This window comes from Vombatus ursinus, unplaced genomic scaffold (assembly GCF_900497805.2).
Source record: "Vombatus ursinus unplaced genomic scaffold, bare-nosed wombat genome assembly UNPS02013950.1, whole genome shotgun sequence".
NCBI classification, from domain to species: domain Eukaryota; kingdom Metazoa; phylum Chordata; class Mammalia; order Diprotodontia; family Vombatidae; genus Vombatus; species Vombatus ursinus.
In genome coordinates, this window is record NW_020953728.1 from 409,759 (window position 1) to 423,855 (window position 14,097).

General features: G+C 35.2%; 1 protein-coding gene across 1 annotated transcript in view; it reads left to right on the forward strand.

Moving 5' to 3' along the window:
• Nucleotides 1–14,097, forward strand: part of SLC2A13 (solute carrier family 2 member 13) — a 256,475-nt gene that overhangs the window by 36,144 nt on the left and 206,234 nt on the right. The window lies entirely within an intron of this gene.

The following is a 14,097-nucleotide window of genomic DNA, read 5'->3' on the forward strand; positions in this document are numbered from 1 at the left end:
GTTCACAACTCCACCAACATTTCATTAGTGTTTCAATTTTCTCCATCTTCTCTAACATTTATCATTTTCCTTTTTTGTCATATTAGCCAATCTGATGTGTGTGATGTGGTACCTCACAGTTGTTTTAATTTGTATTTCTTTAATCAATAGTGATTTAGAGCATTTTTCATATTACTATGGGTAGCTTTAATTTCTTCCTCTGAAAATTACCTGACCATATCTTTTGACCATTTATCAATTCAAGAATGACTTATGATCTTATAGATTTGACTCCATTCTCTATATATTTTAAAAAATAGGCCTTTATCAAAGACACTGGTTGTAAATATTGTTTCCCAGCCTTCTGCTTTCCTTATAACCTTGGTTGCATTGGCTTTGTTTGTTTGTACAATGCTTTTTAGTTTAGTGTTGTCAAAATGATCCATTTTGATCTGCTTCTGGGAGCCAAGATGGTGGAGTAAGACGTAAGTCACTCTCACCCTCCCTTATTCATCTCTGAATGACCACAAAATATCAACCAAAGAAAAACTCTAGAACAGCTAAGCCAACAGAAAAGACAGGGTACAGCAATCTTGTAGCTTAGGAAGCTTGGAGGATTAATTGGAAAGGCCCCTCTCGCTCTGGGGCACAGGGAGCAGTATAGGATGGAAGGCATCTCAGCAAGCCAGCAGCAAACCAGGGAGAGATCCTGAGCCCCAGGGTGGTGGAGCAGGCAAGCGCCAATACCAGGAACCCTGAATGTCTTAGCACAGGCAGGGGAACTGGTAGGCACCAGCTCAGAAAAGCACCATGTGCACCATCATTCTCCAGCAGCCAGATCTCCCAGTGCTTCAGCACAACTCCAGGAGGCACAGTTTACAGGCTGGCAGATATCCTCCAGCAGCCAAAAATTCGAGTACAAGGCCCAAGTAAACAGGAGCCAAATATTCAAGTGCAAAACCCTAGTGAGCAGGCATACCCTAGGGGCTAGACTCCCCAACCTCACCCTAAGAGCTCCAGTGTTGCTGACCCCAGCTCAGCACTAGGTAAAGTTGCCAGACCACTACACCTCCAGCTGCCAGCACCTCAGGACCCAGCATACAAAGCCAGTGACAATGTACCAGGTCCTAGCACAAGAAGCTTAGGTCAGTTCCCCCTGTGCTCCAGCAGGAGAGCTTTACTCTAAAAGCCACAAATTAGGCAAATGCCATGAGCAAAAAGAAGAAATAAACATTGACCAAAGATTCTTATTATGGAGACAGGAAAGATCAAGGCACAAATTCAGAAGAGGACCACATTGTCAGTATACCCACATCTGAAACCTCAAAGAAGAATATGAACTGGTTTCAAGCCCAAAAAGCCTTCTTGGAAGAACTCACTGAAGGGAACTGCTTAAAAAGTAAAATGGACCAAATGGAAAAGGAAGTATAAAATCTAATAGAAGAAAACAATTTGATAAAAATTAGAGTTGGGCAAGTGGAAGCTAATGACTCTATGAGATATCAAGAATCAGTTTAACAGAGACAAAATAATGAAAAATGAAAGGAAACATAACATACCTTATTGGAAAAACAACTGATATGGGAAATAGATCCAAGAGAGACAATTTTGTGGTCTACTTGAAAAACATGATTAAAAAAAAAAAGCCTGGACAGCATCTTTCAGGAAATCATCAAGGAAAACTGCTGTGAGGTCCTAGAACCAGAAGGTAAAATAGTCACCAAAAGAATTCACCAGTCACCTCCTGAAATAGATCCCAAATTGCAATGCTGTGGAATATAGTAGCCAAATTCCAGAATTACCAGGTCAAAGAGAAAATACCGCAAGCAGTCAGAAAAAATAATTTAAATATCATGGAACCACAGTCAGGATTACACAGTTCCTGGCAGCTTCTACGTGAAAAGACTGTGGGGCTTGAAATATGATATCCTGCAAGGCAAAGGAGCTTGGTTTACAACCAAGGATCAAGTACACAGTGAAACTGAGCATAATCATAATCCCTAAAAGGGAGGAGGTAGACATTCACTGAAGCAGAAGACTTCCAAACCTCCCTCATGAAAAGACTAGAGCTCAACAGAAAATTTGATCTTCAAATACAAAATTCATGAGAGGCATAAAAAGATAAACAGGAAAGAAAAAAAAAACATGTTAATAAGGGCAAATAAAGGAAGATGACACTCGTAACTCTTGAAAACTGTATTGTTATTACACCATGTAAAAGGGGTATACATAGACAGTGGACGTGGCTATAAGTTGACTTTGATGTGATGATAAAAATCTAATTAAGTGGTGAAAAAAGATTTTACTGGGAGAAGAGGAAAGGAGGAGGTGTATATTATATCACATGAAAAGGCACAAAAACCTAATACAGTAGAGGTAAAGAAAGGAGGGAGATGAGCATTATTTGAACCTTACTCTCATCAGATTTGACTCAAAGAGGGAATAACATAATCAGTCAGGTATAGAAATTTAACTTACCCTATAGGAGGAAGGAGGGGAAAGGGAAAGAAGAGGGAGGGGGTGGATTAAAAAGGAAGAAAGAAGTAGTAAACATAAAGGGGAAGAAGACGGAGGGGGCTGATAGAAGGGAAAGCAGACTAGGAAAGGTGGTGGTCCAAAGCAAAACTCTAGTGAGGAGGGAAAGGATGAAAGGAGAGAGAAAAGCATAAATGGGGGGAGATGAAGTGTAAATAGGATGGAAAGAAAGACACAGATAGTAACCATAACTGTGAATGTGAATGAGATGAACTGTCATATAGCAGAATGGATTAAGAACCAAAATCTTACAATATATTGTTTACAAGAAACACATTTGAAGCAGAGGGATACACACAGAGTGAAAGTAAAAGACTGGAGGAGAATATATCATGCTTTAGCTGAAGTAAAAAAAAGCAGGGGTAACAAGCCTGATCTGAGACAAAGGAGAAGCAAAAATAGACCTAATTAAAAGAGATAAGAAAGGAAAGTACATCCTGCTAAAAGGTACCATAGAAAATGAAGTAATATCATTACTGAACATATATGCACCAAGTGCTATAACATCCAAATTCTTAGAGAAGTTAAGGGAGTTACAAGAAGAAAGAGATAACAAAACTCTACTAATGTGGGACATCAACCTCCCCTCTCTCAGAACTAGATAAATCTAACTACAAAATAAACAAGAAAGAAGTTAAGGAGAAGAATAGAATCTTAGAAAAGTTAGATATGGTTGACCTCTGGAGAAAATTGAATGGAGATGGAAAGGAATATAGCTTTTTCTCAGCGGTACATAGTACCTACACAAAAATTGACCACATACTAGGTCATAAAAACTTCACAATCCAACGTAGAAAGGCAGAAATATTAAACGCATCCTTTTCAGATCATAATGCAGTAAAAATTACATGTAATAAAGGGCTATGGAAAGACAGATTAAAAATTAATTGAAAACTAAATAATCTGATCATAAAGAATGAATGGGTCAAACAACAAATCACAGAAACAATCAATAACTGCATCCAAGAGAATGACAACAATGAGACAACATACCACACTTTATGGGATGCAGTGAAAGTGATTCTAAGGGGAAGTTTTATAACTCTAAATGCTTACATGAATAAAATAGAGAAAGAAGAGATTAATGAATTTGGCATGCAACTAAAAAAGATCCTCAAATAAATACCAAATTAGAAATCCTGAAAATCAAAGGATAAATTAATAAAATTGAAATTAAGAAAACTATTGACCTAATAAATAAAACTAAGAGCTGATTTTATGAAAAAAAAAACAATAAAATAGACAAACCTTTAGTTAATTTGATTTTTAAAAAAGAAAGAAGGAAATCAAATTACCAGCATCAAAAATTAAAAGGGTGAATTTACCACTAATGAAGAATAAACTAAAACAGTAATTAGGACCTATTTTGCCCAACTGTATGCCATTAAATTTGACATCTTAGTGAAATGGATGACTATTTACAAAAATATAAATTGCCCAGATTAACAGAAGGGGAAATAAAATACTTAATAACCCTATTTCAAAAAAAAGAAATTGAACAAGCCATCCACAAACTCCCTCGGAAAAAATTCTCCAGTGCTAGATGGATTTATAAGTGAATTCTATCAAACATAGAAAGAACACTAATTGTAATACTATATAAACTTCTTGGGAAAATAGGTGAGGAAGGAGTCCTGCCAAATTCTTTTTATTTTTTCAAATACGGTGCTGATACCTAAACCAGGAAGAGCCAAAATAGAGAAAGAAAATTACAGACACTGGTCTGTAATTCCCTAATGAAGATAGATGCAAAAATTTTAAATAAAATATTAGCAAAGAGATTACAACAACTTATCTCAAGAATAATACACTATGACCAGGTAGGAATTATACCAGGAATGCAGGACTGGTTCAATATTAGAAAAACTATCAGCATAATTGACCATATCAACAGCACAACTAACAGAAATCACATGATTATTTCAATTAAAAAAATAGAGTAAAAATAGAATAGAAAATAAAGAATATATCTATTATATATAATAAAGAGTATAAAGAAGCCTTTGACAAAATACAACACTATTCCTATTAAAAACACTAGATGGCATGGAAATGAATGGAGTCTTCTTTAAAATGATAGGTAGCATCTATCAAAAACCATCAGTAAGCATTATATGTAATGAGGATAAATTAGAAGCATTTCCAGTACGATCAGGGGTGAAACAAGAATGTCCATTATCACCACTGTTATTCAATATTGTATTGGAATCGTTAGCTTTAACAATAAGAAAAGAAAAAGAAATTGAAGAAATTAGGATAGGGAAAGAAGAAACAAAGCTATCACTCTTTGCAGAAGATATGATGGTATACTTAGAGAATCCTAGAGAATCCATTTAAAAATTACTTGAAATAATTAACAGCTTTAGCCAAGTTACAGGATATAAAATTAACCCACATAAATCATCAGCATTTCTATATGTAACTAATAAAGCCCAATAGGAAGAGATAGGAAGAGAAATTCCATTTAAAGTTACTGTAGACATTATAAAATATTTAGGAGTCTGCCTGCCAAGATAATCCAAGGAACTAAGTGAACAAGACAGTTTTCACACAAAAAAGGTCAATCTAAATCATTGGAAAAATATCAGTTGCTCATGGGTAACCCGAACTAATATAATAAAAATGAGAATTGTACTTCAATTAAATTACTTATTCAGTGCCATACCAATCAAACTACCAAAAAATATTTTATAGAGCTACAAAAAAGAATAACAGAATTCACCTAGAAGAACAGAAGTTCCAGAATGTCAAGGTAATTAATGAAAAGAAATGCAAGGGAAGGTAGGCTAGCTGTACCAGATTTTTAAAAAAAATAATTAATTTACTTTTAGTTTTCAACATTCACTTCCATAAGATTTTGAGTTTTAAATTATCTGTCCTTTCCTCACTTTCCTCCTCCTCCCCTGCCCAGGACAGCATGCAATCTGATATAGGCTCTGCTTATACATTTATATTAAGCATATTTTCCCATTGGTCATGATGGAAAGAACAATTACAAATAATGCAAGGAACCATGAGAATGAAACAATAAAACAAAGCAACAAAGAAAAAGAAGAGCAAATAGTATGCTTCCATCTGCATTCAGACTCCATAGTTCTTTCTCTGGATGTGGATAGCATTTTCCATCGTGAGTCTTTTGGAGTTGTCTCAGATCCTTGCATTGCTAAGAAGAGCCAAGTCTACCAAAGTCAGTCATCACACAATGTGGCTGTTACTATATATCCCTTGACCACTTATCAGTTGGGGAATGACTTTGATTCATGTGAATTTGACTCAGTTCTCTATGTAGTTTAGAAATGAGGCATTTATCAGAGGCACTGGTTGTAATACTTCTTTCCCGGTTTTCAGCATCCCTCCTGATCTGGGATGCCTTGGCTTTGTTTGTATAAAAACTTTTCAATTTAATGAAATCAAAATTATCCATTTTGGATTTTATAATATCTTCTATCTTTTGTTTGATCCTAAATTCTTCCCTTCGCTTTAGATCTGAAAGGTAAACTATTCCTTTCTCTCCTAGTTTGCTTATAGTATCAGTCTTTATATCTAAATCCTGTACCAATTTTGACTTTATCTTGGTATAGGCTATGAGATGTTGGTCTGTGGAGATGTTGGCCTGTGCCCAATTTCTGCCATACTATTTTCCACTTTTCCCAGCAGTTTTTGTTAAATGGTAATTTCTTATCCCAGAAGCTGGAGTCTTTGGATTTATCAAATAGTAGATTACTATAGTCATTGATTGTTGTGTCTTGCATACGTAACTTATTCCACTGATCTACTACTCTATTTCTTAGCCAGCACTGAGTAGTTTTGATGATTGTTGCTTTATGATACAATTTAAGATCTGGTATAGCTAGGCTACCTTCCTTTCATTTCTTTTCATTAGTTCTCTTGATATCTTAGACTTTTTGTTCTTCCAGATGAATCTTGTTATTTTTTCTAGCTCTATATTAATTTTTGGTAGTTTGATAGGTATGGAGCTAAATAAGTAAATTAATTTAGATAGAATTGTCATTTTTATTATATTAGCTCGGCCTACCCATGAGCAACTGATATTTTTCCAATTATGTAGATCTGACTTTTTTTGTGTGAAAAGTGTTTTGTAATTGTATTCATATAGTTCCTGGTTTTGTTTTGGCAGGTAGACTCTCAAATATTTTAGAAGGTCTACAGTAACTTTAAATGTAATTTCTCTTTCTATCTCTTGCTGTTGGGCTTCATTGGTAATATATCAAAATGCTGATGATTTATGTGGATTTATTTTATATCCTGCAACTTTGCTAAAGTTGTTAATTATTTCAATTAGTTTTTAGTTGATTCTCTAAGTATACCATCATATCATCTGCAAAGAGTGATAGCTTTGTTTCTTAACTTTGACTATTCTAATTACTTCAGTTTCTTTTTCTTCTCTAATTGCTATAGCTAACATTTCTAGCACAATATTAAACAACAGTAGTGATAGTGAACATTTCTTGTTTCACCCTCGATCTTATTGGAAATGCTTCTAGTTTATCCCTCTTACATATAATGTTTGCTAATGGTTTTTGATAGATGCTATCTATGATTTTAAAGAGGACTCCATTTATTCCTTTGCTCTCTAGTGTTTTTAATAGGAGTGAGTATTGTCTTTTTTCGAATGCTTTTTCTGCATCTCTTGAAATAATCATATGATTTCTTAACAAATTAACAATTAATAAATTTCTTAACAAAAAGAAATTTCCTAAGACATTAAACCAAACTAGCCATCATCTCAAGTTATTTCCCTGTTAACTATTTTTACACCACATGCGTGTTAGGCAAGTACCAAAAAAATCCCAAAAGCAAAAAACCTAAAAAAAGTTAAATACGTTTTTTTTTTTTGTTTTACTGCTGTGCTTAATAACACAGTGACTTTATGAATATTAAGCATTTCATTTTTTACTGCATCTTTACTTGTACATTTGTTCCTAGGTTGCCTAAACTATTTAAATACAAATAAAATGAGTGTAGCAAAAATAATGAAAGTGAACAGCAGGTAATTTTACAAATAATGGAATGTGAACCATTTCTGCCCTTCTCCTGGGTTGTAACTTTGTCTTAAGGAACACTTTTGCAACTGCAATCATAAAAGTGTACACTTTGAGATTGCGTATTCTACAGATACACATGGAATGACATGTAATTTCCAAGGGATATCTGTTTCTACCACATCCATGAGTGCTTCAACCCTAAAGTACCAACAATAATTATACCTGTGGCTGAAACCAATTATCCCTTTATCCTCCCACCATGACAGACCAATATGTAGGCAGGTTTCTTTGCTTAGACATGGAAGCTGTTTTAACATTGGCCTTGTGAAATCACAGTGTACCAAAAGTACTATACCAAACATGTAAAACGTCTATAAAAATTCCATATCCCCATATTGACCAACTCAGATGAAAACAGATAGCTTTGCAAATGTTAACTGGCTCTACTCTCCTAATATTAAACATAAAAACCATATGGGAAATCAAGAAATCCAAATAGAAGTAACATAAACCTATCATAAATCATAAACAAAAGCTATTTGTGGACCAGCATGGATGACAAATGGTCCACTGTGTAAATTTTAGAATGAGGCAGACAAAAGTTGGAAGGCTGATTAATTCTCCCCTCCTTCTCCTGCTTCAGCTTCATCTCCTTGGGTGTCCAATGTCCACAATGTCAAGTTGTCACTCAGTAATTGCATTATTAGTGTACTGTGTTTGTATGATTCTTCACTTAATGTATCAAGTTCAGCAATGAGTTCATCAAAAGCTGTCTTTGGAAGGGAGCAGGCTTTCTCTGGAGAGTTCAGTATCTCATAATAGAACACAGAGAAGTTCAAGGCCAGACCCAATCTTATAGGATGCTTTGGTTGCATCTCCTTTTTGCTAATTTCAAATGCATCTTGATATGCTTGTTGTGATTGATCCACTATTCCTTTCTTGTCATCACCAGCAGCAACCTCAGCCAAATAACAGTAATAGTCTCCTTTCATTATCAATAGAAAACTTTTCCTAGGGAAAGAAGAGATCAATGAATTGAGCATGCTACTAAAAAAGCTAGAAAAAAGAACAAATTATGAATTCTAATTTTTAAAGAATTATTTTCTTCAGTTCGCTTTTTTACCTCCTTTTCCATTTGGCTAATTCTACTTTTCCAGGAGTTCTTTTCTTCAGTGGATTTTTTCCCATTTTCCCAATTGTATTTTTTAAGGAATTGTTTTCTTTTCTTCTGTCTCTCTTATTTGACTTTTAAAATCCTTGAACTCTTCCAAGAAGGGTTTTTGGACTTGAGACAATTCACATTTGCCTTTGAGGTTTCAGATGTAGGTATATTGACAATGTTGTCCTCTTCTGAGTTTGTGTTTTGATCTTCCCTGTTACCATAGTAACTTTCTATCATCAGTGTTCGTTTTTGTTTCTTGCTTATCTTGTTTGTCTATATCCTGGCTTTTAAAGTTGAGATCTCTTGCTGGAGCACAGGAAGCACTGTCCCAAGCTTCTTCTGCAGGGGTCATGGACCTGATCACGGGCTTTGTGCACTGAAGCCACAGGTGCTAGTGGCTTGCTCACTGTGTTGGAGTGGCTCAGCCCAGTCAAACCTGATGTTGCCTGGTTTCTGGGGCTAACAAACTGCCTTCTGCGCTGGGACTGGAGGTCTCACAGCTGGCCTGCTGTGGCACTGGCCTGTTTATCCAGGACTGAATGGCCTCAGTTGCTCATCTGTGCTGTGGTTAAGAGCTTCCTACTTATCTGCCTGGACAATGTCTGCACTGGACTGGGCTTCCCTTTTACCCAAGTGAGATAGACCTTTTCCTGAAGTTATCTTCAGTTGGAAAATTGTTTCACTGTCTTTTTGTGGGTTCTTTTGCTCTAGAATCCATTTAGAGGCTTGATTTAACCTTCTTTCTGAAGTAAACTGGGCAACTTTCTGACTTTTTTCCACCATCTTGGCTCCACCTCCACATCCATGGTATTTATTTTTTTTTTAACGGCTTATGTGGCCTTTTAGAAAATTATTTTCTAGTTTACCTTTCAGATCTATGGAAAAGGGAAGAATTTATGACCAAACAAGAGCTAGAGAACATTATGAAATGCAAAATGAATAATTTTGATTACATTAAATGGAAAAGTTTTTGCACAAACAAAGCCAATACTTCTAAGATTAGGAGGGAAGCAGAAAACTGGGAAAGAATTTTTACTACCAGTGTCTCTGATAAAGGCCTCATTTCTAAAATATATAGAGAACTGAGTCAAATTTATAAGAATGCAAGTCATTCCCCAATTGAGAAATGGTCAAAGGAAATGAACAAGTGGTTTTCAGAGGAAGCTATCTATAGTCATGTGAAAAAATGCTCTAAATCACTATTGATTAGAGAAATACAAATGAAAATAACTCTGAAGTACCACATCACACATATCAGATTAGATAACGTGACAAAATAGGATGATGATAAATGTTAGAGATGATATGGGGAAATTGGAACACTAATGCATTGTTGGTGGAGTTGTGAAATGATCCAACCATTCTGGAGAGCAATTTGGAACTATGCCCAGAGGGCCATAAAATTGTGCATCCCCTTTGACTCAGCAATACCATCCTAAAAATGGGAAAAGGACCCACATGTACAAAAATATTTATAGCAGCTTTTATTGCGGCAGCAAAAAAATGGAAATTGAGGAAATGTTCATCATTTGGGAATGGCTGAACAAGTTGTGGTATATGAATGGAATACTATTGTGCTATAAGAAATGATGAGCAAGCAAACTTCAAAAAAACCTGGAAAAACTTGTATGGACTGATGCTGAGTGAAGTCAGCAGAACCAGGAGAACGTTGTATACAGTAATAGCCACACTGTGGGATGACTAACTTTGATAGGCTTAGCTCTTCTCAGCAATGCAAAGATCTAAGACATTTCCAAAAGTCTCATAATGGAAAATACTATACACATCCAGAGAAAGAACTGTGGAGTTTGAATGCAGATCGAAGCATACTATTTTCTTGTTTTTTTTTTCCCCTTCCATTTTGTTTTGTTTCTTTTTTCTTGTGGCTTCTCCTATTGATTCCAATTCTTCTTTGCAACATGATTCATGTGAAAATGTGTTTAATAGAATGTATATGTAGAACCTATATCAGATTACATGCTGTCTTGGGGAGGGAGATGGAGAGGGAGCGGGAGAAAATTTAAAACTCAAAATCTTATGGAAGTGAATGTTGAAAATTAAAAATAAATTAATTTAAGAATGAATAAATAAATAAACATTCATTTTGCACAACAACAGCAACAACAAAAAGAAATGATGAGCAGGCAGACTTCAGAAAAACCTGGAAAAACTTATATGAACTGCTGCGTGATATGATCAGAACCGGAAGAACATTGTACACAGTAACAGCCACAGTGTATAATGACTGACTTTTATAGACTTGACTCTTCTCAGCAATGCAAGGATCTAAGACAACTCCAAAAGACCTATGATGGAAAATACTATTCACATCTAGAGAAAGAACTGTGAAGTCTGAATGCAGATGGGAGCACACTATTTGCTCTCCTTTTCCTTTGTTGTTTTGTTTTATTGCTTCATTCTCATGGTTCCTCTCTTTAGTCCTAATTGTCCTTTCCTTCATGACTAATGGGAAAATATGCTTAACATGAATGTAGAAGTAGAGCCTATATCATATTGCGTGCTGTCTTGGGGTGGGGGAGAGAGAAGGGGGAAGAAAATTTAAAACTCAAAATCTTATGGAAATGAATGTTGAAAACTAAAAATAAATTAATTATTTAAAAAATTATTTTCATAGAACAAATGTGGTAATACTTGTCCTTGAATGATATTGACATGCTTTTGATGAATCATAAGTAAGTAAATCTTTCTTCTTTTTTTTGAATTTAGGGAGTTAAATTTTAACTCAAGGAACTTTGGATTTCAAATAAATATATAATACTATAAAGAAAAATGTAGAGTACATTTATACTCACTGCATAATTTGTTCATCTTTTGGTTCATCCAAAGTTAGATTGGACAAAAAGAAATGATGTGTTTAATTAATGAGCTGTTTAATTAAAATGCAGTTTATAAAAGTAAGCATATATAGGCAATTTGAATTAGTTAAAATTCAGAGATATGCAATTGTAGTTGGTCATACATGGCTTAGACTTTGTGTTTTTACTCATGGCAATTATGGCTTTGAATTCTTCTGTCTGTGTTCAATGTTTACCAGTCAGTCAGTAAGCATTTATTAAGCTCTTGCTATTTTCTAGGCTACTGGGCCCTTTGGATACAAACAAGCAAGCAAATGAGCCCCTGCTCTCAATAAACTTATGTTTTAATGGAGAACAGTATGTACTTTGTGTGTGCGTGCATGTGTGCATGCATATGTGTGTGTGTGTATGTGTGCCTGCATACACATACAAAGCAGATAAAAACTAATACTGAGGTGGGGAAGAGGAAAAACTAATAGCTGATAATAAATAAATAAATATATGTATATGTGTATATATATATATATGTGTGTGTGTGTGTATATATATATATATTCTGACTTTCATCTCACCTGGCATTTCCCTACTCAGAGTGCCAATTTCAGGGCCTGTGTGACGGGGCTGGATTCAGTGCTTCCTAAAGTAAGCCTTGGGCCTCCGCCCCTGTGATATTGGATGGGGTTTATGCTCATTTGGGGTACCCCCACTCAGAGACCTGCAGAGTTCTGATCTTTATCTTTTTGAAGTCTTGGACAAAATGGAAGAACTTATTCCTGCCTAATTTTCATCTTCATCATTGGTCTACTTGGTGTGTGGACTTTTAGATCTTCTTTTGAAAGGTATGTTGGAGAGCCTAGCTCCTTTAAGATCTTTCATTTTGCCATCTTGACTTGAAGATGTTCATTTTTATTCTTCAGAAGTAATGTGATCATTTAATTGATCATAGTTCAAAAATATTTCTAGTTTTTTTCTTCTTTACATTATAATTATTTTTGGTGGGTAAAAGATGAAATGGGGGGGTAGGGAGCAGAGATGGTGGAAAAAATGCAAAAACTTACCTGAGCTCTCCCTGGTTTCTTCCAAATAATGCCTCAAAACAAATTCTAGAATGGCAGAACCCACAGAAGAACAGAAAAACAATTTTCCAGCCCTAGACAATTTAGAAGGTTGGCAGAAAATTTCTGTTGCATCAGAGTGAGAATGGAGAGCAGTCCAGAACAAGCTGTCCCTGCTCAGACTGGGCTCCAGTAAACCAAGAGCAAGTCTTGGGGGTGGCTGAATCAGGGGCATCATTTGTGGTTTCTGAACCTCTCAGTCCACTGACAGTAAGTGGATCAGACAACTGGTCAGAAGCAGATTACAGGACCAGTTCACAGTTCAACACTGATGTATCTATTTTCACACAGTCCCTCCACCATTTCTCATTTTCCTTTCTGGTCCACTTTTCCATGGGTATTAGCAGGAGTTTCTTTAATTTGAATTTTTCTATTAATAATTTGGAGCATTTTTTCATATGGATTGGTAAGCTTGGATTTCTTTCTCTGAAAACTGCCTTTGTCCTTTGTCCTTTTATCAATAGGGGGATGCTACTTGCTCCTGTAAGTTGGAATCAGTACATATATTTCTTAGAAATGAGACCTTTATGAGAGAAACTTACTGCAAAGATTTTTTTAAAAGGTGGTTAACCTGCCTCTCCAGACTTTGAAGCATGTAATTGGGCCCCAGTAAGATACAACATTGGGTTTATTTATTCAAAAACTTACTAATTTTGTATAATCAATTGTCCGTTTTTACCTTAACATTTCCTTAACATTTTTATTCACAAGTTGTTCTCCTACCCATAAATAATTTGTTTATGATTTCAAACTTTATGTCAAGTCTTACACTCATTTGCAGCTTTTCTTGGTATAGGGCATGAGATGTTGATCAATACCTAGTTTCTTCCAGACTTCATTCCACTGTTCTTAGAAGTTTTGGCTGTATAGTCCATTCTTGGGATCTTTGGTTTTATCAAACACTAGTATACTGTGCCTAATTGTTTATATTGTGTACCTAATCTGTTCCATTGATTGATTGTATTTTCATTAATCCATTTCATATTATTTTGATGAGTTCTCTTTTATAGTATCATTTAAGATCTGGTATTGCTAGGCCTCTTTTCTTCCCATTTCGCCAACCCCCCCTCCCCTTATTTCCCTTGATAGTCTTGATCTTTTTTCCCTTTAGATACATTATTTTTTTTCTGTCTCTATAAAGTAATCCTATGGTAGTTTGATTGGTATGGCACTGAATAAGTAAATTAATTTAGGTATTTTTGTACTTTTATTACAGTATTGCATACCCATAAGCAATTAATATTTCTCCAATTCCTTACATCTGTCTTTATTTGCATAAAGAGTGTTTTGTAATGGTGTTCATATGCTTCCTGTGTGTGTCCTGGTAGCTAGGCTCCCTAATACTTTAAACTATATGGTTATTTTAAATGGAATTTCTCTTTCTGTCTCTTCTTACTGAACTTTGTTGGTAATATATAGAAATATTGATGATTTCTGTGAGTTTATTTTATATCCCACAACTGTGTGGGGATATAAGCTGTTAA